Below are 25,037 nucleotides of genomic sequence, written 5' to 3'. Positions count from 1 at the left end.
CCTGTACCATTTACACTAAAGTTAGTAAAATACATCTAACTAAATTTTGGTAAATTACAGCAATAACAGCTTAGCTAACTTATTCATAAAGGCTGATATACAAATACTTAAAAGCCTTAATTAGTAAGTAAAACCATAAAACAAGAAAGGGTTCACTGTCTTAAATACTAATAAAATTACAAGCCTTTACTCAAATTCAAATAATTTTTTACAACAATCATATCACATTGTCATACGAAAGCTGGTTCAGCAATATAATTAGATTGTCTATTTGTAGATAGGCTTAGATTTACGGATTTGGACTGTTAAGCCCAGTGCTGGGGCCTGTGAGGCCATTCAGTACATAAGAGACTGGACAGCAAAATGAAAAGCAAAGAAGCAAAAATATAGACTATTAAAGGAATGCTGCAAATAAGCCATTCAATACTGGTCTTAAGTATAGACAAACCCGAAGTTACGCTATGAAGTGAAAGTCGAGATTTTGGAAAAAAAAAATTACTGGGAATGAAGAAGAAAAGTTCTCTACAGGATTAAACCAGTAGATACAGATTGAGGTCAAAGGAACACTGTAACGATGGTTTTTTTTTTTACTCTTTCAGTGCCCTGCGTGAGGTACACAAAATGTACTACTGCTAAATGAAACATATCCAACATATGTTTCTACAAAAATAAACAAATTCTATTAAAATTGACAAACTTATTAATGGGTCTACTAATCGCAAAAAGAATTTTCAATTTTGTTCATCGCCCATTTCTGCAAGAGGAAACCAATTGCTTCAGATTCAAACTAGTCAACACCGATTCTCAGAGTTATGAATCTCCTGTATTGTCAAATTATTACACGTAAAAAGTGAAAAAACAGTACTTGATTACTCAAACTTATTACCTAAAACCCTTGATGGATAAGCAGAATGTCATAACCCTAAGGGTTCCAACAGGAAAAAAAATAGCCCCGTGAGGAAAGGAAATTAATAAACTATATAAGTAATGAAAAAAAACATTTAAATAACTAAAATCGTTCAGATAGATGTGTTATATATAAACTACGAGGCGAGACTTGTGTCAGCCTGTTCAACATAACCTTCACTGCAAGTAAAGACTTCTAAAGATCCGCCGATTTAGTTGCCAGATTACTATAATATTGTTCAATAATTTAGTAGAAGCTGGAATAAAATAATCTAGTACTGTATACTGTGTATTGTTGAGCCTTATGATGAAGGTAAAGCTGTTAGAATTAACTGCATACCAAGTACTTCGTACAGGATGGTATCCTGCAGTATGGGAAGATCTGAATGCAAAGGATGATCAGAATTATGAAAAATCTTGTGCAACAGGCATAAATTACTAACTGAATAACGGTACCAGAGATAGATAACAAGATCAGGAATAAGAAATTTAATAAACCACAATTTTGTCTAACAAATTAAGAGGAGAGTCAGCAGCTGAAGATCAGACAGGAGAATAATAACCCAAACCAGAAAGAATGAAAAAAATCAACTCGGTTTTACAAGATAGATTGGTCACCATTAATCTAGAGATTTTTTCCACATTACAATTTTTTTTTTTGTGCAGTTGAAGAAACAGACCAAACTAGTTTCTCTAAACTAAATTTTCAATAATAAAATAAAACCTAAAATCTCGAAGGAGTTTTATATAGTTAAAGCAACATTATCAATTCAAAGATTGGGAAGTAGAGGAGCCACTGTCCTCGACACACATAATTTTCCTCGACAGATTTATGTTAGAGTTCAACATCTTACCAAATGATTTTCACTATACAACTCCAAATCTACAATCATGAGATGGAATCGATGCAGAGAGAAGACCTTCCTTAATTATGCTTCCTGTATACTGATGAAAAATTAGTAATTTACCATGAAGCTTTCATCTTATCCATTTCACTATCAAGAGATCATTCTGTTTCAGACTGAAAAAAATTTTCTAATGAGAAAAAGTCAAATTATCATAACACCAATTTTTAGGTTGTTTCCAAAATGCAATGTTGAGCAACAATGGACAAACTACCTTTCTGCCGTGTTAGGGTGTCCATAGTTCAGACAAGGATGAATACATTGGAAGGCCCACCTATTCCAAGAGTAACATGTATAGGCTACTCTACTTATTCTGGGTTTTATATTTTTTGGTTTTGTTCAACAAAGGTTATATGCATGGTTACAAATAGATGGGGCTTCTCTAAAATATTTTGTAAAGCATTTGGGACCACTCATATACTTTTGTATACAGACTGTTTTATAGCCATCTTCAAGTCATGTAAAATTACTACATTTATACTGTATATGGAATGGCAATTATAATTCGTCGGTGCAGTTTTATTTACTTTCCTTTGAAATTCTCTTACACACCAACACACTTATCAGAGTGCACTTGACTGTAACATCATAACTTCCGAGCCCATTTTTCAATTGAGTAGAGTACATTTGTTTAGACATAGGTTTTTAACTTTACATGCAAAGTCTCTGAACTGTGAACTAGTCAAGATAGAGGGCAAGCAAGATCTCTTGGCACAATTTGTTGTGAGATACATACCTTTAGTTTTAAATATCTGATGTCATTCCTTCCATCCATCTAAATCTGGTCCAACAATTACCCCTTTTGAAACCCAGTAGGCCACGTAAGCTTCTGGTGCAATGTCGAAGTGTTCCCTCATAAACCATCTGTGTGAGAGTTACCCAGTGCACAATCTATCTTTCAGTAGCCAACAATGTATGGTCTTGGCCTTTTTACTTATATTTTTCTTTCAAGATTAAAAGAAATGTTTTCTTAAAATTGCAAGATTTGTAAAGGAATTTATGGTCCATGTAGGAGAACTTCCCTGGAAGATAAAAATATTTAAATAACTTTCCATCCTTCCTAATATAGAAAGTAGCAATCTATAAGCTATACAATCCAACAGTTCATGGAATATGCAATTCTTACAATTCATCCAATCTCCCACCCCTTGCAAGTAAAAATACAGTACTTTATAATAATAATAAAATCTAAAAATAAAGTAAATAGCTTCTTCAACGGATTGATAAATATATTTGTACTGTACTGTTAAACATAAAACTAAGTTTTATCTTAAGATGAAGATATAAGCTTATCTTGCACCAAATTTCCAGCCTGCTTTCTTTTCTGAATACATTTTAAGGGTAGCTTCAATGCTCCCAATACAAGATGACTAGTCTAGCAATACTCTCAAGCTCTGGTAGGAAATTTTTAACTGATAACAATGAAATATATTTGCCTCTCCTCCAACTGATAAAATATGGTAAAGCTAACAATCTGTGAATTATGGATTAAAAATTCAGCAAAACACACCCCCTCAAAATATATATTACAGTATAAACTTATGATTTTTCTTTAAGAATATCCGACAGTCTCATCCCAAGAGTCTTTGAAGTAACATATGCCAAGTATGAATCTACAGATCATCACACGTGGGATTACCAAATTGCTCAAAATAAACTGTTGAAAAATGTCATTCTCAACAAACAAACACATGTAGACCTAATTAGATTACTTGTACAATGTCAAAAGACTAGTAATCTATTAAAACTTCCATCTTTCAAATTTATTATATTCCTACTCTAATTTAATTTTATGGTATAAACATCTATATCAAAACACAATAGCTTAATCTGTCTCTAACCAGGATACTCATTGGAGTGCACTGGACTGGAACAACCCAACTTCTGAGCTCATAGTTCCATTGAGTAGCATACATTAGTGTAGATATAGGTTTACTACTTAGCTTGTAAATCTCTAGCCCACAAACTAGTATAGAGACAATGAGGTCAAGCTAGATCTGTTGGAACTGTTTATTGTCAGATAAATACCTTTGGTTTTCCCTTTTAAGACTTCACTGCCGCTCGTTCCTTCCACCCATTATAAGTCTGGTAACAAAGTTTACCAAATACAGATATTGCTTCCTTTTCAAATCCAGTGGGACCACCATGCAAGCCTCCGGTGGAAATGTTGAAGTGTTTTCACATAAATATTGTGTGCTAGAATTACCCAGTGAAGGCTACTACACAACTCCCAGTAACCAACAATGTGTGTTCTTGAAATTCTTGTAGACATTTTTCTTTAAGATGAACAGTTATATCCCCTTGCAGAAGAATCTTCTTGAGGGGGTGAGATTTGTAAAGGCACTTGCTTTGGTCCATGTAGTTGTACTTCCCTGCAAGATATACACAATACATTTTATTAACTTTCAATCCTTCCTACAATAGAATGTTGTAATTTATAAGCTATTCAATAAGACAGTTCAAATAATATGCAGTTCTTAAAATTCATCCAACTCCCACTATCTGAAAAATCCTGAAAACACAACATTACTGGACAGTAATTTAATATCTAATGATACATTAAGTTTTTTTTCAAAGGATTGATAAATATATGTGTACTGTTAAACAAATAAATTATAAGGGTAGCTTTAAAGCTCCCAATACAAGATTACTAGTCTATCAATATTCTTAAGATCTGACCGGAAATCTATTCCTGATACTGAAATTCATTTGCCACTCCTCCAACTGACAAAATATGGTTAAAGTTGACAATAAGCAAATTATGGATTACAAATTCCACAACACACCCACCCTCAAAATATATTATATACATATGATTCATATTCATGAAATACTCACGAGTCTCAACCTACGAGTCTTCGAAGTAGCATACATTAGATTCATACAAGTAAATGAATCTACAGGTCATCACACGTGGATTATCCGATTGCTCAAAATCAACCATCGAAAAATATACTGTACGTATTAAGCCACTCTTAAATATATACCGGTATCTAATTAGATTACTTGTACAATGCTAAAAGACAAACCATTAAAAATTCCTCTTTCCAATTCATTACATTAATACTCTAGATTTTAGACTTGGAAAATTTATATCAAAACACAAGTTCTTAATCAGTTCCTAACCAAGACACTAAACAGAGAGTACTAGACAGGAACACCCCAACTTCAGAGCCCATAGTTCCATTAAGTAAAGTTCATGTGCGTAGATATAGGTTTTCAACCTTGCTAAGAGAATTGACAATGAAGTCAAGCTAGATCTGTTGGCACAGTAGGTTGCCAGATAAATACCTATAGCTTTTGGCTTCTACTGTCATTTCCGGTCATTCCTTCAACCAATCATAAGTCTGGTAGCAAGGTTTCCCAAATGCAGTAGGACCACCCTATAAGCCTCCGGTGGAAATGTTTAAGCGTTTTTGCTTAAATATTGTGTGCGAAAGTCACGCAGTGTACAGCATAACTTTCAGTTGCCAACAATGTATGGTCTTGGCCTTTTTCTTCATGATTAACAGTTGTACCCTCTTCTGCAAGTATCTCCTTGAAGGTGCGAGATTCGTAAAGACAGTGTGTTCCATGTAATACTTACCTGCTAGATGAAAACAACTTTCCATCGTTCCTACGGTAGAAGGCTACAATCTATGAGCTATTCAATCACAGTTCAGGAAAATGCATTTCTTAAAATCTATAAAAATCCACCCCCCGCCAACTGAAAATCCAGAACACACAAGTACAGTATGTATAGTAATAATAAAATCTAAAATTTCATTAAAACTGTTTCTTCTAAAGATAAATAAATACATTTATTGCCTACAGTTAAAACAGAAAACTCTACCCTAGTTTTACTGTAAGATGAGGTCATAATGTTATCCATCATCAAATTTTTAGCCTGCTTTCTTTTCTGAATAAATTAAAGGTAGTTTTAATGCTCCCAATACAAGATGACTAGTCTAGCAATATTCTCAACCTCTGACAACGAATTTGATTTGCCACCCTTGCAACTGATAAAATATGGTAAAGCTCACAATATGCAAATTATGGATTAAAAATTCCATAAAATACATACCCTCAAAATACATATTTCCATATGATTTTTATTTATGAAATACTCAGACTCATTACAAGAGTCTTCAAACTAGCATATATCAAGTTCACAAAAGTACATGAATCTGCAGGTGGATTATCCTATTGCTCAAAATCAACCGTCGAAAAATGTCCTTATCAAGCCAATCTTGGACCTTGACCTAATTAAATTACTCGTATAATGTCCAGAGAAGAGTAAACTCCATCTTTCCAATTCATTTTATTCCTACCCTAAAAGATTTTATTCTTTAAAAATTTATATCAAAACAAGTGCTTAATCACCTCCTAACCAAGACACTTCTCAGAATGCACTGTACTGGAACACCCTAACTTCTATGCCCATAGTTCCATTGAGTTGAGTACACTAGTGTGAATACGAGGTTTTCAACTTAAAAATCCTCGCAAGTCTCTAACCCAGGAACTAGTGAAGAGACAATGAGGTAATGCTAGATCTGTTGGCACAGTTTGTTGCTAGATACATACCTTTGGTTTTCCGTTTCAACCTTCACTGCCACTCATTCCTTCCACCCATCATAAGTCTAGTAATAAAGTTTGCCAAATACAGACAATGGTTTCTTTTTCATTTCGGCGTCAATGACCTTCGATGTCAGGATGCCAGATAACTTCAAATCATTCATTCATTCATATCCAGAGATGCCACCATGTAAGCCTTTAAGTGTTTTCACATTAATATTGTGTGAGAGTTAACCAGTGTAGGCTACAGCATAATTTCCATTAGCCAACAATGTATGATCTTGAAATCATTACTGAGAATTTTCTTCAAGATTAACAGTTCCATCCTCTTGTAGAAGTATATTCTTGAGGGGCGAGATTTGTAATGGAGCTTGCTGTGGTCCATGTAGTAGTACTTCCTGGCAAGATACATACATTTTATCAACTTTCCAATCTTCTTATGGTAGAATGTTGTAATTTATAAGCTATTCAATCAGACAGCTTAATGCATATGCAATTCTTAAAAATTATCCAACAACCCATGCCCTGAAAAATACAGAAAATACAAGTAAAATCCTGAAGATTATCAATAAAATCTAAAATTACAGTAAATAGTTTCTTCAAAGGATTGATAAATATATTTGTACTGTCAAACATAAAACAATACCTTAGTTTTATTGTAAGACGAAGATGTAATATCTTGCATCAAATTTCTTGCCTGCTTTCTTTTTAAAATAAATTTTAAGGGTAGTTTTAATGCTCCCAATACAAGATTACTAGTCTATCAATATTCTTAAGATCTGACCAGAAATCTATTCCTGATAATGCAACTTTTTTGCCACTCCTCCAACTGACAAAATATGGTAAAGCTGACAATATGCAAATTATGGATTCCAAATTCCATAACACCCTCCCCCCCTCAAAATATATTTCATACACATATGATTTTTATTTATGAAATACTAAGAGTCTCAACCTACAAGTCTTAGAAGTAGCACGAATCAGATTCACACTAGTATGTGAATCTACAGGTCATCACACGTGGATTATCAGATTGCTCAAAATGATCTATCGAAAAATTTACATATGAAGCCACTTAAAAATGCTGTATACCGGTACCTAATTAGATCACTCATATAAGAGACAAGTGAACCATTGAAACATTCATTTTCCCAATTCATTACATTCCTACTCTAATAGATTTTTTATTTTAAAAAAGTATAACAAAAAAGTGCTTAATCAGTTCCCAACCAAGACACTTGAGAGTGCACACGACTGGAACACCCCCAACTTCTGAGCCCTAGTTCCATCTTATCGAAATTTACAAGACTGAAACACCCCAGCTTCTGAGCCCATAGTTCCATCTGTTATCAAAATGTACTGAACTTGAACACCCCCGAACTTCTGAGCTCATAGTTCCATCTGTTACCAGTGTACTGGGCTGAAACGTCCAAAATTCCGAGCCCATAGCTCCATCTGTTATCAGCGTGCCTTGGACTGGAGTACCCCAACTATTGAGCCCATAGTTCCATATGTTATCAATATGTACTGGACAGGAACACCCCAACTTCTGAACCCATAGTTCCATTTGTTATCAGACTGCACTGGACACCCTAACTTCTGAGCCAATAGTTCCATCCGTTATCAGAGTGCACTGGACGAACACCAAAGTTCTGAGCCCATAGTGCTATTAAGTACAGTAAGTTTGTGCAGGTATAGGTTTTCAGACTTGCCTAGTGAATTGACAACGAGGTCAAGCTATATCTGTTGGCACAATTTTTTACCAGATACATACCTTTAGTTTCCTACTTCCGATGTCATTTCTGCTCATTACTTCCATCCATCATAAGTCTGGTAACTAAGTTTCCCAAATACAAACATCGCTGCCTTTTCAAATCCAGTAGGACTACCATATAAGCCTCTGGTGGAAATTTTCAAGTGTTTCCACTTGGATATTGTGTGTGAGAGTTGCCCAGTTCACAGCATAACTTTCAGTAGTCAACAATATATGGTATTGGCCTTTTTCTTTATGATTAACAGATGTACCCTCTTCCACTAGTATCTTCTTGAACCTGCATGATTTGTAAAGGCACTTGGTGTGTTGGTTCCATGCAGTACTTCCCTGCTAGATAAAAACATAACTTTACATCGTTCCTAGGATACAAAACTGCAATTTATAAGCTATTCATTATGACAGTTCATGGAATATACAATTCTTAAAAAGTATAAAAATCCCCCACTCGCTGAAAAATCCTGAAAACACAAGTACAGTACTGTACAGTAATAATAAAACCTAAAAGTACAGTCAAACAGTTTCTTCCAAGGATTGATTATTATATCTGTACTGTTAAAACATAAAACACTACCTTAGTTTTATCATAAGATGTAGATATGTTATCTTGCATCAAATTCTAGCCTGCTTTCTTTACTGAATTTATTCTGAAGGTAGTTTTAATGCTCCCAATACAAGATGTTCTATTCTGGCAATATTCTAAAGCTCTGACCAGATACTGATAAGAGAAACTCTTCGAAAAAACACTGTGCCCAAAAAAACTCGGCTTGATGCAAGTCCAATTACAGAAGGATGTCCTAGAGGGCGCGCGTGGTAGGTGTCGTTGGGGAGTTCAACCATGTTCTCTAGGGCCTGTCACGGCCCTCCCCATTGATGAAGGGATTATCTAAATGGAAGACAACCTGTGAAAAGTGGTTTTCACACGCCTTTGTTTAATACACGACACCTACAAGGTGTTCGCGCGAGGGTTGTAACCTCTGCATTCCATGCTTTTATCTTTCTCTAGTATATTTGGAAGATTTATATTAGGAAAGGTATAAGGAAGGACCTTTCTCACCGGGCGTCACAGGCCTCTTCCCAGAAATAGATTTTTCCTTCGTCAAAATCCCTTAATATGTGGGTTATACGATTGCTCAAAATCAACCGTAAAAATAAGTACTTCTAAAAGCCACTCTTGGACCCTGACCTAATTAGATTAAAAGTATAATGCCAAGAAACAAGTAAACCATTCAAACTTTCATATTTCCAATTCATCAAATTCCTGCACGAATAGATTTTATAATTAGAAAATTTATAACAAAACACAAGTGTTTAATCAGTTCCTAACCAAGACACTGTTGAGTGCACTGAACAGGAACACCCTAACTTCTGAGCCCATACTCCCATCTGTTATCAGAGTGCACTAGACTGGAGCACCAAAGTTCATGAGCCCATAGTACCATTAAGTAGAGTACGTCTCTGCAGATATAGGTTTTCAACCTTGCATAATGAATTGACAACAAGGTCAAGCTAGATCTGTTGGCACAGTTTGCTACCAGATACCTTTAGTTTTCCCGCTTCCGGCGTCATTTCCGCTTATTCCTTTCATCCATCATAAGTCTGGTAACAACGTTTCCCAAATACAGACATCGCTGCCTTTTCAAATCCAGTAGGACTACCATGTAACCCTCTGGTGGAAATGTTTAAGTGGTTTCAATTTATTATTGTGTGCGAGTTACCCAGTATAAAGCATAACTTTCAGTAGTCAACAATGGTATGGTCTTGGCCTTTATCTTAGATTAACAGTTGTACCCTCTTTTACAAGTATCTTCTTGAATGTCTCTTTTACAAGTATCTTCTTGAAAGCATGATTTGTAAAGGAACTTAGTGTATTCGTTCCATGTAGTACTTTCCAGCTAGATAACAACATAACATACCATCGTTCCTACAATACAAAGCAATTTATAATCTATTCAATCAGTCAGATCATGGAATACGCAATTCTTAAAATCTATATAAATACACCATCCACTGGAAAATGCTGAAAACTAAAGTACAGTATGTATAGTAATAATAAAATCTAAAATTTCACGAAAACATTTTCTTCCAAGGCTGATAAATACTTCTATACTGTTAAAACAAAACTCTACCTTAGTTTTATCGTACAATGAGATATGTTATCTTGCATCCTATTTCCAGCCTACTTTTTCTGAAAAAATTTTATGGATAGCTTTCATGCTCCCAATAGAAGATAACTAGTCTGGCAATATTCCTAAGCTCTGACCAGAAATTTACTCCTGATAACAATTAAATTGATTTGACACTCGTCCAACTGACAAAATATTGTAAAACTGACAATATGCAAATTATGAATTCAAAATTCCACACAACACCACCAACCCTCAAAATATATATGATATACATATGATTTTCATTTAGTTAATACTCAGAGTCTCGACCTACGAGTCTTTGAAGTAGCATATATTATATTCACATAAGTATATGAATCTACCGGCCATCACATGTGGATTATTAGATTCCTCAAAATCAACCATCGAACAATGTACCTGTACTTGTCAAGCCACTCTGATCCGCGCCGGAACTCAGCTTCCTCCCCCTTCTGCCCCAGACGCATCGAAGCTACCGCCCTTCGATAAAAACAATCCTTGGCGGTTTGCCTTGCATGACCCATTCTTAGATGGTTCCCTAACTTTGGAGGGCATAGGCACCCGCCCTCTAGAGGACCTGGAGTTCTACCCCCCGGGCCTAGAATTCCCGTTCAATGGTTTCGTACAGTTAAAGGAACATGCATTGGTCCGTATGGACAAGGTACCGAAGGAAACGGTGATTTTCCCAAAGAGCAGGCCCAGGCTATCTGGGCCAGAACACTATCAGAGTGGGGGTGTATTAACTCCAAGCTCACCCCACACAAGGGTGCCTGCACTATTTTTACGACAGCGGCCTCCATCTCTTTGCCGCTCATAGACAAAGTCACAGAGCTGACCATACAGGCCATCAAGGAAGGCTCTTCCATGCCGGCTCTCAAAGAGACGGACCCCACCTCTTTGCTTATCCCGGGTACCTCTGCAACCTGGGATGCCGCGGCTTCTACCTTCACAGTGGGGAAGCTAGACCCGGACTGTGCCTCTACTCTTTTCTCTGAGAAGCTTCCCAGATTAATAGAGAGTCTTCTCAAAACTGAGTTCGAGACCCGCACTAGACTAGCTAGGTCCCTCCAATCCATCACCTCCATGGAGTCCCTAGCATCTCTTTACCCAGAGGAAACGCTGTTCAGAGTCGCCACAAAGAACCAGCTGCTGTCCTACCAAATAGACCTCCATGACTTCTGGTCAGCTCGAGTTAGTTGCAGGAAGTTCGTTCTGTCTGAGGCCTCCATCAGACATGAACCGAACAGGCTGATAGCCTCCTCCTGCTGGGGTAAGACCCTCTTCCCTCAGACCGAGGTGGATAAGGTTCTTCAGGACGCGGTGAGGGCAAACCAAAATTTGCAGGCAAGGTGGGGTCTCAGCCAAAAAGAGGTTCGAACCCCAGAGACACACGTTCTTCAAGAAGAAGCAGAGGTTTAGTCCTTACAAGACTACCCGGGGTACCTCGTCCCCACAGTCTTCCGCTGCCTTGACTTCTCAACAACAGGCACCCCCTCAGCAGGTAGTCTACCTCGCTGCTCCCCTGGTACACAGCCCAGCCCCTCTTGGATGTCCTCTCCTGCATACAACCCTGCCTACGAATCCTCCGGTTCCTTTCGTGGATACCAGAGAGGGAGTTTCAGAGGTAGAGGACAGTTCCGCCAACGCGGCGGACCTAGAGCAAGGGGTGCCCGTGGAGGGAGGGGCCCTAAGTTCACTCCCTCCCAATGATGTGATGCCGGTAGGAGGGAGACTTTATCACTTCCGAGACCATTGGACCTTCAGTCCATGGGCTCACAGCATAATATCCAGGGGCTTGGGTTGGAAATGGTCACAGGGATCCCCTCCTCCACCGGTGACCTTCTTCCAGAGACCCACTCCCATCCTGGAAGAGTACACCGTGGAGTTACTCAAGAAGAAAGCAATCAAACTGGTTCAATCCCTGAAATTCCAAGGCCGCCTGTTTACAGTCCCGAAGAAAGACTCGTCAGCGTTAAGGGTAGTTCTGGACTTGTCGAAGCTCAACTCTTACATCCTTTGCGACAAGTTCCGTATGCTGACTATCTCTCAGGTACGGACCTTACTTCCCCGTGGGGCCGTCACCACCTCTATCGATCTTACCGACGCCTATTATCATGTCCCAGTAGCTCGAAACTTCTCTCCTTACCTAAGCTTCCGTCTCGGCAAGAGAGCCTTTGCATTCAAAGTCATGCCCTTCGGTCTCAGCATTGCCCCCAGGATATTCACGAAACTGGGGGAGACGGTGCTCGAGCAACTCGGACACCAAGGGATACAGATCATCGCCTATCTGGACGATTGGCTCATTTGGGCCCAGTCGCACCAGGAATGCAACAGAGCTACGTCGAAGGTACTCCATTTTCTCGCCAAACTGGGCTTCCAAGTCAACCTCCGGAAGTCCCGCCTACAACCATCAAGCCACTTCGAATGGTTAGGCATCCGTTGGGACCTTTCAAAGCACAGACTCTCCCTTCCTCCCAAGAAGGTAAGGGAGATAGCTTCCAAGGTCAGGAATTTTCTCAAACACAGACAGGTGTCCAGAAGAGCTTTAGAACGAATCCTCGGCCTTCTCCAATTTGCCTCACTGACCGATCTCCTATTAAAAGCCAAACTCAAAGACATCAATCGAGTTTGGAGAAAGAGAGCGACAATACCTTTAAGAGACAAGACCTCGAAGATCCCCTCTGTCTTGAAAATGACACTACAACCATGGTCCAAACGGAGGAACCTCTCCAAATCGGTTCCTCTACAGTTCCCCTCTCCACAAGTGACAATTCATACCGACGCGTCTCTGAGTGGATGGGGGGGGGGTACTCCCAACATCAGATGTTTCAGGGCTCTTGGTCACCCGCCATAAGGCAGTTCCATATCAATGTTCTCGAAGCCATGGCGGTGTTCTTGACCCTGAAGAGAATCTCTCCTCCAAGGTCGACCCACATCAGAGTAGTCTCAGACAGCACGGCCGTAGTCCACTGCCTCAACAGAGGGGGATCCAAATCACCCAACCTGAATCAGATCCTGGTCACTATCTTCGCCTTGGCAGCCGACAAAGACTGGTTCCTGTCAGCAACTCACCAAGCAGGAGTCCAGAATGTGATAGCAGACTCTATCCAGGATGAGCCCACTGGAATCAGAGTGGTCCATGGACATGCACTCCTTCCGGTGGATACTCAGGCTGGTTCCAGGTCTCCAGGTAGATCTATTCGCGACCCGACTCAATCACAAACTCCCATGTTATGTGACACCGAACCTGGACCCTCAGGCTTATGCCATGGACGCATTAACCTTGGATTGGAACCATTGGCAGAAGATCTACTTATTCCCTACAGTGAATCTTCTACTGAAAGTCTTGCACAAACTCCGCTCCTTCAACGGGGCAGTGGCTTTAGTGGCACCTCACTGGCCAAAGAGCAGTTGGTTTCCTCTCCTCCTCGAGTTGAAACTCCGTCCCTTCCGGATCCCATTCCCCAAACTGACCCACGTGGTCCAAACTCGGACTGTGTCAGATTCCTCAAGGATAGCCAAAACCCTAACTTTGTGGATTTCATGAAGTTTGCGGCTCGTAGGGATGCAAACATCGACCCAGATAATGTCCTCTTTATAGAATCAGACAAAAGGGACTCTACGATTCGCCAATATGATTCGGCAGTTAAGAAACTAGCAGCTTTCTTAAAGAATTCAGACTATTCGGTTATGACTCCTAATTTAGCCATCTCCTTCTTTAGGTCCATATTTGACAAAGGCCTAGCAGCTAGCACTATAACCACCATAAAGTCAGCTCTGAGGAAAGTGTTCCTGGTTGGGTTTAACATTAACCTGGCGGGGTCTTATTTCTCGTCTATTCCAAAAGCATGTGCTAGGCTTCGACCTTCGGTTCGTCCACGAAAGGTCTCTTGGTCTCTAAATGATGTCCTCAAACTGGCCTCCGACACGGACAACGAATCCTGCTCCTATATCACTCTTCTTAGGAAGACTTTATTTCTAACAGCTTTGGCCTCGGGTTCTAGAATCTCGGAACTAGCAGCTCTCTCACGAAACTCAGAAAACATGGATTTCCTCCCTTCAGGTGAAGTACTTCTTTCTCCAGACAGGGCGTTCCTAGCTAAAAACGAAGACTCCCAAAATAGGTGGTCCCCTTGGAAAATTATTCCTCTTCTCCAAGATACTTCTCTATGTCTGGTCACCACTCTCAGGGCCTTTTTAGCCAGGACTGCTACCCGATCGTCTGGCCCCTTGTTTATCAGAGAACAAGGAGGCACCATTTCCATACGTGGTATTAGGCAACAGATCCTATACTTCATTAAACAAGCCAATCCGGGATCATTTCCCCATGCTCATGATATCCGGTCAGTAGCTACCTCCATCAATTATTTCCAGAATATGGACTTTGATGACCTTAAAAAGTACACGGGTTGGAAATCTCCTATGGTCTTCAAACGCCACTATCTAAAGAACTTACAGGCTCTTAAATACCCAACGGTTGCAGCTGGGAGCCTTATCTCTCCCCAGTGATCTTTTGTTCTTCCTTTCATCCATCTCTTTTCTTCTCCCTCCTACCCGCCACTCGCACCACGACGCCGCTTCCTTGGTGGTTCGTTAGCCCTAAGTTTATTACATATTAGGTTAATATGATTGTAACTATTATTGTTTACCGTAATTATAGGGTTGGGATATTCTTAGTCAAGTCAGTTTTGTTGCATGTTTACTCTGATACTCGGAGGCTTCCCTGTTATCATGTTTGTTTAACCTTACTCTCACTATGCCCTGTGGCTAGATTATGTTTTATGCTTACTTACCTTAATTATATATGATTTTCTTTACATGGTGTAGTTTCTCTCCCCTCATTAAATTAGTAGTTATTGTTGGGCTTGGAAGGCATTCTCTGGTACATTTTCACCGGCCGCCACAGGTCGACCCAGAAAAGGGATTTTGACGAAGGAAAAATCTAGTTCTGGGGAGAGACCTGTGGCGCCCGGTGAAACCCTTCCCCTTTATTTTACACGATCCCACCCTTTCCTTTCCAAGCCATCATGGCCAATACAGAAGGATGTTGTTCAGATGGCGCTCGCGTCGGGGCGTGGGTGGTGTGGCGCTGGTGGGTTGGCTAGGGCCTTTGTATCGGCCCATCCCTTTGACGAAGGAATTGACTAAATGGAAGACAACCTGTGAATAGTGGATTTCACGCGCCTTTGCTTTATACACGACACCCAAAAGGTGCTCGCGCGAGGGTTGTAACCTCAGCATTCCATGCTTTTATCTTTCTCTGGTATAATTGGAAGGTTTTATCAGAAAAGGTATATTAGAAGGACTCTTTTCACTGGCCGCCACAGGTCTCTCCCCAGAAATAGATTTTTCCTTCGTCAAAATCCCTTTATTCGTACAAAGCCAAGAGAAAAGTAAACCACTAGAACATTTATCTTTTTAATTCATTATATTCCAACCTCTAAGTCCATAGTTCCATCTGTTATTAAAGTGCACTGGACAGGAACACCCAAACTTCTGAGCCCTTAGTTCCAACTGTTATCAGAGTGCACAAGACTGGAACAGCCCCAATTCTGAGCCAATAGTTCCATATGTTATCAAAAGTGCACTGAATTGGAACACCCCAACTTCTGAGCCCATAGTTCAATCTGTTATCGGAAAGCACTGCACTGGAACACCTAAACTTCTGAAACCATAGTTCCACTTGCTATCAGAGTGCACTGCACTGGAACACCCAAACTTCTGAAACCATAGTTCCACCTGCTATCAGAGTGCACTGCACTGGAACACCCAAACTTCTGAAACCTTAGTTCCACCTGCTATCAAAGTGCACTGCACTGGAACACCCAAATTTCTGAAACCTTAGTTCCACCTGCTATCAGAGCACACAGCACTGGAACGGACAAACTTCTGAAACCATAGTTCTACCTGCTATCAGAGCACACAGCACTGGAACACCCAAACTTCTGAAACCATAGTTCCACCTGCTATCAATGCACTGGAACACCCAACTTCTGAGCCCTTGGTACCATTAAGTAGAGTACGTCTGTGCAGATAGGTTTTAAACCTGGCTACGTAAAGCTAGGTCCGTTGGCAATGTTTGTTACCAGATACATACCTTTAGTTTTCTGCTTCTGATGTCATTTCCGCTCATTCCCTCCATCCATCATACATCTGGGGACAATATTTCCCCAAATAAAAACACCGCTGGTTTTCAAATACAGTAGGACCACCATGTAAACCTCCGCTGGATATGTTAAACGTTTTCACAACTACAGTATTTGCGTGCGAGAGAGTTACCCAGTGTACAGCATAATTTTCAGTAGTCAACAATGTATGGTCTTGGCTTTTTTCTTTAAGATTAACAGTAGTATCCTCTTCCACATTTATCTTCTTGAAGGTGCACGATTTGTTAAGGCACTTAATGTGTTTCTTCCATGTAGTACTTCCCTGCTAGATAAAAACATAACTTATCATCCTTCCTATAATACAAAGCTGCATTGTATAAGCTATTCAATCAAAGTTCATGGAATATGAAATTCTTAAAATATATAAAAACCCCACACTCGCCAAAAAATACTGAAAACAAAGTACAGTACTGCACAGTAATATTAAAATAGAAAATTAGAGTAAAACAGTTTTTTCCAAGGATTGATAATTATATCTTTACTGTTAAAACAAAACTACAGTACCTTAGTTTTATCGTAAGATGAAGATAAAATATTATCTTGCATCAAATTTCTAGCCTGCTTTCTTTCCCCCAAAAAATTTAAGGGTAGTTTTAATGCTCCCAATACAAAATTACTAGTCTGGCAATATTCTAAAGCTCTCACTAGTAATCTATTAGTGTACTGATAACAATGTAATTAATTTGCCACACTTCCAACAATTGACAAAATATGGTTAAGCTGACAATATGTAAATCATGGATTCAAAATTCCACAAAACACCAACCCCCTCAAAATATATATTATATAAATATGACTTATTTATTTAACATTCAAAAGACTCTCATCCCACGAGTCTTCAAACTAGCATATATTAGGTTCACATAAGTTTATGAATCTACAGGTCATCACATGTGGATTATCCAATTGCTCAAAATCAACCGTCGAAAAATGTACTTAATAGGTCACTCTTAAATATATACTGGTAACTACTTAGGTTACTTATACAATGCAGAGAGACAAGTAAACCATTAAAATGTTAATCTTTCCAATTCATTATTTTACTAATCTAATAGATTTTATACTTGAAAATATTTATACTAAAAGAAGTGCTTAATCAGTTCCTAACCAAGTCACTTATCAGAGTGCACTATACTAAAACACCACAAAACTAAGACCATACTAAAGTTCCTAGGAATAGAGTACATTTGTGTAGGTGTAAGTTTACAACTTTGTTTGCGGCTCTCCGTCACGTGAACTAGTGAAGAGAAAATGAGGTAAAGCTAGATCGGTTGGAACTACTGTAGTTTAAAGATTTTTTACTTTAAACAACTATATCAAAACAAGTGCTTAATCAGGTCCCAACCAAGTCACTTATCAGAGTTCACTGGACTGGAACACCCTAAATTCTAATTCCATAGTTCATTTGAGTAGAGTACATCAGTGTGGATACAAGTTTTTCGCTTTATTTGCAAGTCTCTAGCACGGGAACTAGCAAAGAGACAATGAGGTCATGCTAGATCAATTGGCACAGTTTGTTGTCAGATACATACCTATGGCTTTCCGTTTCGGACTTCACTGCCACTCGTTCCTTCCACCCATCATAAGTCTGGTAACAAATTTTGCAAAATACAGACATATAAGCCTCCGGTGGAAATCTTCGTGTTTTTCACAAATATCGAGTGCGAGAGGTACCCATTGTAGGTTACAACATAACTCCCAGTAGCCAACAACGTATGTTCTTGAAATTATTAAGAGACAGTTTTCTTTAAGATTAATAATTTTATCCTCTTGCAGAAGTATCTTCTTGCGGCGAGAGATTTGTAAAGGCACTTGTAATAGTGCTTCCCTGCAAGTGCAGTGGACTGAAACACCCCAACTTCTAAGGCCATAGTTCCATCTGTTATCAGAGTGCACTGGACTGGAACACCCCAACTTCTGAGCCCATAGCTCCCTCTGCTACCAGAGTGCAGTGGACTGAAACACCCTGACTTCTAAGCCCATTGTTCCATCTGTTATCAGAGTGCAGTGGACTGAAACACCCCGACTTCTAAGCCCATAGCTCAATCTGTTATCAAGAGTGCAGTGGACTGAAACACCCAACTTCTAAGCCCATAGTTCCAACTATTATCAGAGTGCAGTGGACTAAAACACCCCAACTTCTGAGCCGATAGTTCCATCTGTTATTAGAGTGCACTGGACTGGAACACCCCAACTTCAGAGTTCCATCTGTTTGTTATCAGAGTGCACTGGACGAACACCCCAACAATCTGTTATCAGAGTGCATTGGACTGGAACAATCAACTTCTGAGCCCATAGTACTATTAGGTAGAGTATGTCAGTGCAGGTATATATTTTCTACCATGCCCAGTGAATTGACAATGATGTCAAGCTAGATCTGTTGGCACTGTTTGTTGCCAGATACATACCATTGGTTTTCCGCTTACGACGTCATTTCCGCTCAATCCTTCCACCCGTCATTAGTCTGGTAACAACGTTTCCCAAATACAGACATCCCTGCCTTTTCAGATCAAGTAGGACCACGATGTAAGATTCCGGTGCAAATGTTTAAAGTGTTTTCACTTGATATATGTGTGAGAGTTACCCAGAGTACAGCATAACTTTCAATAGCCAATAATGTATGGTCTTAGCCTTTTTCTTTATGATTAACAGATTTACCCTCTTCCACAAATATCTTCTTGAAGGTGCATGATTTGTAAAGGCACTTCGTGTGTTCGTTCCATGTAGTACTTGCCTGCTTGATAAAAACATAACTTTATATCGTTCCTACAATACAAAGCTGCAATTTATAAGCTATTAAATCTGCCAGTTTATGAAATATACAACTCTTAAAACATAAAAATCCCCCCACTTGCTGAAAAATCCTGAAAACATAAGTACAGTACTGTGTTGTACAGTAATAATAAAATCTAAAGTATAGTAAAACAGTTTCTTCCAAGGATTGATAATTATATCTGTACTGTTAAAATATAAAACACTACCTTAGCTTTATCATAAGATGAAGATACGATGTTACCTTCTATTAAATTTCTAGCCTGCTATCTTTTCTGAAAAATTTTTATTGGTAGTTTAATGCTCACCTTACAAGATAACTAGTCTGGCAAAATTATCAACCTCTGGCCAGAAATTTATTACCAATAACAATGAAATTGATTTGCCACTCTTCCAACTGACAAAATATGGTAAAGCTGACAATACGCAAATTATAAATTACAAATTCTGCTAAAACACCACCCCCTTATAATATATATTATAAAAATATGATTTTCATTTACGAAATACTCAAAAGACTCATTCCACGAGTCTTCAAACTAGCATATACAGTATTAGAATCACATAAGTATATGAATCTACAGGTCATCACATGTGGATTATCCAATTGCTCAAGACCAAACTTCAACAAATATTGGACCCTGACTTAATAAGATTACTCATTCAAGGCCAAGAGACAAAGCATTAAAACTTTCAGCTTTCCAGTTCATTATATTACTACTCTAATAGATTTTATACTTGAAAAATTTATATTAAAATAAGTGCTTAATCAGTTCCTAACCTAGACACTTGTTAGAGTGTACTGGACTGGAACACCCCAATTTCTAAGCCCATACAGTAGTTCCATTGAGTCACGTGAACTAATGAAGAGACAATGAGGTTATACTAGATCTGTTGGAGCTACGGTAGTTTACTGCCAGATACGTACCTTTGGTTTTCCGCTTCCGTCTTCATTGCCACTTGTTCCTTCCACCCGTCATAAGTCTGGCAACTAAGTTTGCCACAAATAGATCGCTTCATTTTCATATTTGGTGTAACCATCATGTCAGCTTCCAGTGGGAATGTTGAAGCGTTTCCACAAAAATATTGTGTGCAAGAATTACCCAGTGTAGGCTACAGCATAACTCCCAGTAGCCAACATGTTCTTGAAATTATTAGGCATTTTTCTTTAAGATTAACAGTTCTATCCTCTTGCAGAAGTATCTTCTTGAGGGGAGAGATTTGCATAAGCACTTGCTGCAGTACTTCCATGTGAGATACATACATTTTATTAACTTTCCATCCTTTCTGTGATAGAATGTTGTAATTTGTAAGCAATACGACCCAAAGTTCAAGGCATATGCAATTCTTTAAAATTATCCAACACCCAACACCCTAAAAAAATACTGAAAATACAGGTACAGTAATAGAATCTAAAAATACAGTAAATAGTTTCTTACAAGGATTGATATAGATTAATTTTTGGGCTAAAGCCATGTCGTCCTGATGGAAGGTTCCTTTAAGGTAGCTTTCTAAGGGATATTTGGCTACAGTGATATTCTCAGAGAATTAACCATTAGGTCTCCAGAATTCTAACTCCTGGCGCGAATATCCTTAAAATTTCTTTCAAGGATATCGCATAATCAGGGGACATATGCTTGATACGACACATAGCGATCTTCACTCCGAATAGCGTTTTCGCTTCAAGGGGGAAAGTAGCAAATTTAGAAGGGGAGCCGTTATCAAGGTACCCTTTCCTCTTGTACTACTGAAGGGTATCTAGATGGCGCTGTAATCAATCCCACGCACTATTCCTTTAGTTGTAGCGGTCTCGCACGGTGATTTTCCCTATTGCTATTTCGTTACGATTGGATTTATTGGATTTATCATGCAATCTCCAGCCTCTTCTGCCTCTGGAAAGTTGAGTATTTGATCTTTGCAGTGTATAAATTTTAGCTCCTGCCTCACAGTTAAATTAAATTAATTTTAAGTGTCTGAGCTTCGCCGATCACCGGAGGCGCCATGGGCGCTGTCGTTCATAACGCATGTCTTATTTAGTTAGTTTGAACGACTTTCCCGGTTTTAATAGCATGAATATTTACAAAGCTATTCAGTTATATATTTCTAGGAAGTTATACATTATGTCGATTGTATTCTTTAGAGTTTCGGCGAATTAGGTAACCGAACCTCGCCCGCGCTAGGCTTCCTAGCGTAAGTGCTTTAGTTTACTGTCATGCACGATATAATTCGACATTCCTAGTTGTAATAGCATTTAAATATGAAGCTATTTAGGCAATTTATACTTGTAAGATATTGATTGCATTTATATATATTTCCTCTTCCTCACGATCGTATACGAGAGAGCTTCGACGATTAAGGTAACCGATTCTCGACTGGCACTAGGCTACTAGCCCAGGTGCTTTAGTATACTTTCATACATGTTCCCGGTTTACCCTTGTGTATCGTTTTATCAATTCAGGCGGAGATAGATATCTCCTAGAATTATTATATAAATCGATACTTGTCTCGAGTGGAGATTTAAGGGTATTCCCTTCTCCCTCTGAGTGTAGCCTAGGCTACAACCCTATCACGGTCTTGCCACTGAATAGATATTCCGGCTTGACTAGGATAGTGTTTACTGTCCTTCTCCCTGGCCGGCATATAGCCGACTTTGGGTTTCGGTCAAAACATCAGAGTAATCAATCTTTTGTCGGCGGCCAACCGACAGGGTGAGTAGTAATTCTCCTGCCGGCCTCAACTGCCGGCATAGGAGGCTAGACCTCCCTAGCTGCACTTGAAGTTGTTGCATGATGCAGCTACCTTCTCCCTTGCGGTCTAGAAGACTAGTCCTGTGCTCGCAGACCCTAGGCTGAAGAATAGACATTCTTCTGCCGCCTAGGATGGCGCCGGCACTGAAACTATGTTTCTCCCAGGTTAAGAGGGGCCGGCAAACCTGCCGCCTCCCTCTTAACCCTATTGGCAGACCCTAGGTAGAAGAATAGATATTCTTCTGCCTCCTAGGACGGCGCTGATATCGAAACTTGTTTCTTTAGGTTGTGGTAGGACCGGCAACCCCGCCGCCTTCTTCCACACCCCATAAAGGACCCTTTTCCCTACCCCCTCTGTCCTTTAGCGATGGCCTAGCCATCGTATCTCTTTTGCCATCGTTCTACAATCTCGTTGCTTGCCGGCGGGTTGCAAGGCCGGCCGGGGCTCCTTCGCAGCAGCGGTTTAGTCGCTCAGTCTTCCATTATGGACGCAAGGCTCCGGGAAGGCTGTGCCAGCTGCCGGTGGGAAACCGATATCCTGTAGAGTGTTCTTCAGTCCTCTCTTGGACTGCCTTACACATACCAGACGCCGGCAGTGACCGGCAATGGTTTGTGTTTGGATGGAAGCCTGAATAATACATTCTCCCCTTCCATTTGAACCTTCCTTCTGGAGGATGGCAGTAAAATTCAGTACATACACCCTTATTTACTGTTAACAGACATTAATAAGGTAACCTTCACTCCATACTTTCTCTCTATCTATTAGCTAGGGCCGCAAGGTATTAACCCAGCCGGCAGATGCCGCCGACCACTACCCCAGCCGGCAGATGCCGCCGACCACTACCCCAGCCGGCAGATGCCGCCGACCACTACCCCAGCCGGCAGATGCCGCCGACCACTACCCCAGCCGGCAGATGCCGCCGACCACTACCCCAGCCGGCAGATGCCGCCGACCACTACCCCAGCCGGCAGATGCCGCCGACCACTACCCCAGCCGGCAGATGCCGCCGACCACTACCCCAGCCGGCAGATGCCGCCGACCACTACCCCAGCCGGCAGATGCCGCCGACCACTACCCCAGCCGGCAGATGCCGCCGACCACTACCCCAGCCGGCAGATGCCGCCGACCACTATCCCAGCCGGCAGATGCCGCCGACCACTATCCCAGCCGGCAGATGCCGCCGACCACTACCCCAGCCGGCAGATGCCGCCGACCACTACCCCAGCCGGCAGATGCCGCCGACCACTACCCCAGCCGGCAGATGCCGCCGACCACTACCCCAGCCGGCAGATGCCGGCCAGGTCTCGCCGGCTGGATTGTGCCGTCAGGTGCTAGCCTAGAACTACAGTATATGATTATACAGTAGCCAGTATATTTGCAGTATAGATCATACCGCAGATAAATAACTATAGTATATATTATACAGTAGCTATTTTCCAACATACAGTATATGTGTGTCCTTGCACAGTCTGTTGTTGAGACCAGTTATATATTGAAAGAAAGATTTCTTTCAATAAAAACTGATAGATGATCAGTTACTATTGACGCACATTATTAAAACCTTGGGAAAAGTTACTGTTAAGTTACACTTTTCTATCCTTAGAGGTTAGAACCCTCCCCTTGGGTTTCCTGAATAGGAAAACTCTAGGATTTAATTTTGAGGGAGGTCACAGCAATTGACTGGACAGGAAACACAAGTATGTGTCTTTCCTAATTCTTTTCTAGCTTGTCTATCCTAAGCTATAATGCAATAATATTAATAATAATATTCATACAGTTTACCAAGTGAGATAAACTACTGCATACTCATTTAATTTTCCTCTCTTTACAGGAGGACCATCCCAAGTGCCAAGTCGTCTTTTGCAACGTGAGGAGCAAGGACTTCTGTGGCCACATTGAGTGCAGAGCTCATGCCCTCTGCACAGCTACTAAGGGACCTCTTCGGTACTGGGACCCCCAGGACTGCAAGACTTGCAAGGCCTTGGTGACAGAGGCGTTTGATGACCCCAAGACAGCGGAGTCAAGAGACACAGCTCGAGAGAAGCTGCGCAAATGGGTTCGTGGGTTCCAGAAAAACACCACGTGACCCTACATTTCCAGTGAAAGGATGCGCGCTTTGCTGTTCCCGAAAGCGGGTGTGGAAGCCGTCATACACCAATCACGACCCGAGATCCCTTGCGTCCAGATTGCCGTAGACACTGACATCTCAGACGCTATGCAGGACATACACCTAGATGAGAGGATGTCAGAGGTGTCCGAGGATACCGAAAAGGAAATCCTAGTGGGAGGTACCGAGGAAGAGTCCACCTTGGCTCCTGAAGATGAAGAAGAGGATGACGTCAAATCTGAGTCCCTTCTGTCTGTTCTGGCTCAAGAGCCGATACCCTCTACATCTTCTGGCCCTCCAGTAGATGACATGAGACAGGCAATGGGAAGTGTCATGGCAATGTTGGAGAGCCTTCGCAAGCAAGGCGAAGAAAGAGAGGCGAAAATAGAAAGGCAGATGGCCCAACTTTCCGCTTCTCAAGGGTCTTGCAAGAGACTTAGATTCAAGACCTGCCAACTTGCTCTGAGGTGAATCCCTGGAGGTATGCTGAATATATGCCAATGACCAGTGGCAAGATATTCATTTCAGAGAAGTTGGGGACCATCTCAATTGAGGAAGTCTAGTTCTGGCCAAACTTCCGGTCTCACCCAGATTGTTTTGTCCGTCTGAAGACGGAACCAACATCAAGGAAGGAGACAGAACCTAAGGAGGTCATAGTTCTTGACCATGGTAAAACTCAGGCTCTTCTATCTAGCAGCCTGAAGGATAAGGGCTTCACTAACTCCAAAGTGTCAGCTCTTACCAAGAAACACCCCACCTTTCTTGTTCCAGCCTCATTATCCTTTTCCTTTATGGATAAAGGCTTTAAGACAGTGATGAAGGCAATAGAGGCAGGGAAACCTTGCTCTACACTCTAGGAGTGTAGACCATTATCCTTAGCCCTGCCCACGGAAAGCAAGGAATGGAAAGAAGTCCACCAGACCTTCTCAGTCGGGAAGTTGGAGGCAGATATCGCTTGAC

At 40.6% G+C, this 25,037-nt stretch overlaps 1 long non-coding RNA gene across 10 annotated transcripts in view; it reads right to left on the bottom strand.

The window, feature by feature from the left end:
• Positions 1-3,045: 3,045 nt before the first annotated feature.
• Positions 3,046-25,037, bottom strand: part of LOC137625816 (uncharacterized) — a 44,860-nt gene continuing 22,868 nt past the window's right edge. The window contains exons 4-8 of one of the 10 annotated variants that reach the window (XR_011040910.1): positions 20,151-20,466; positions 16,381-16,715; positions 8,140-8,469; positions 6,375-6,763; positions 3,046-4,183 (exon numbers count right to left, since the gene is read on the bottom strand). This is a non-coding gene — a long non-coding RNA (uncharacterized lncRNA). Of the gene's footprint in view, positions 4,184-6,374; positions 6,891-8,139; positions 8,470-9,684; positions 9,806-16,380; positions 16,716-20,150; positions 20,467-25,037 lie in introns of those variants that run through there. The other 9 variants (XR_011040911.1, XR_011040916.1, XR_011040909.1 and 6 more) reach the window with 9 other exon arrangements.

The sequence above is a fragment of the Palaemon carinicauda genome, chromosome 33 (assembly GCF_036898095.1).
Source record: "Palaemon carinicauda isolate YSFRI2023 chromosome 33, ASM3689809v2, whole genome shotgun sequence".
In the NCBI taxonomy this organism is placed as follows: domain Eukaryota; kingdom Metazoa; phylum Arthropoda; class Malacostraca; order Decapoda; family Palaemonidae; genus Palaemon; species Palaemon carinicauda.
Note: the sequence above shows the minus strand (reverse complement) of the source record. Positions and strands in the feature narration are given on the sequence as shown.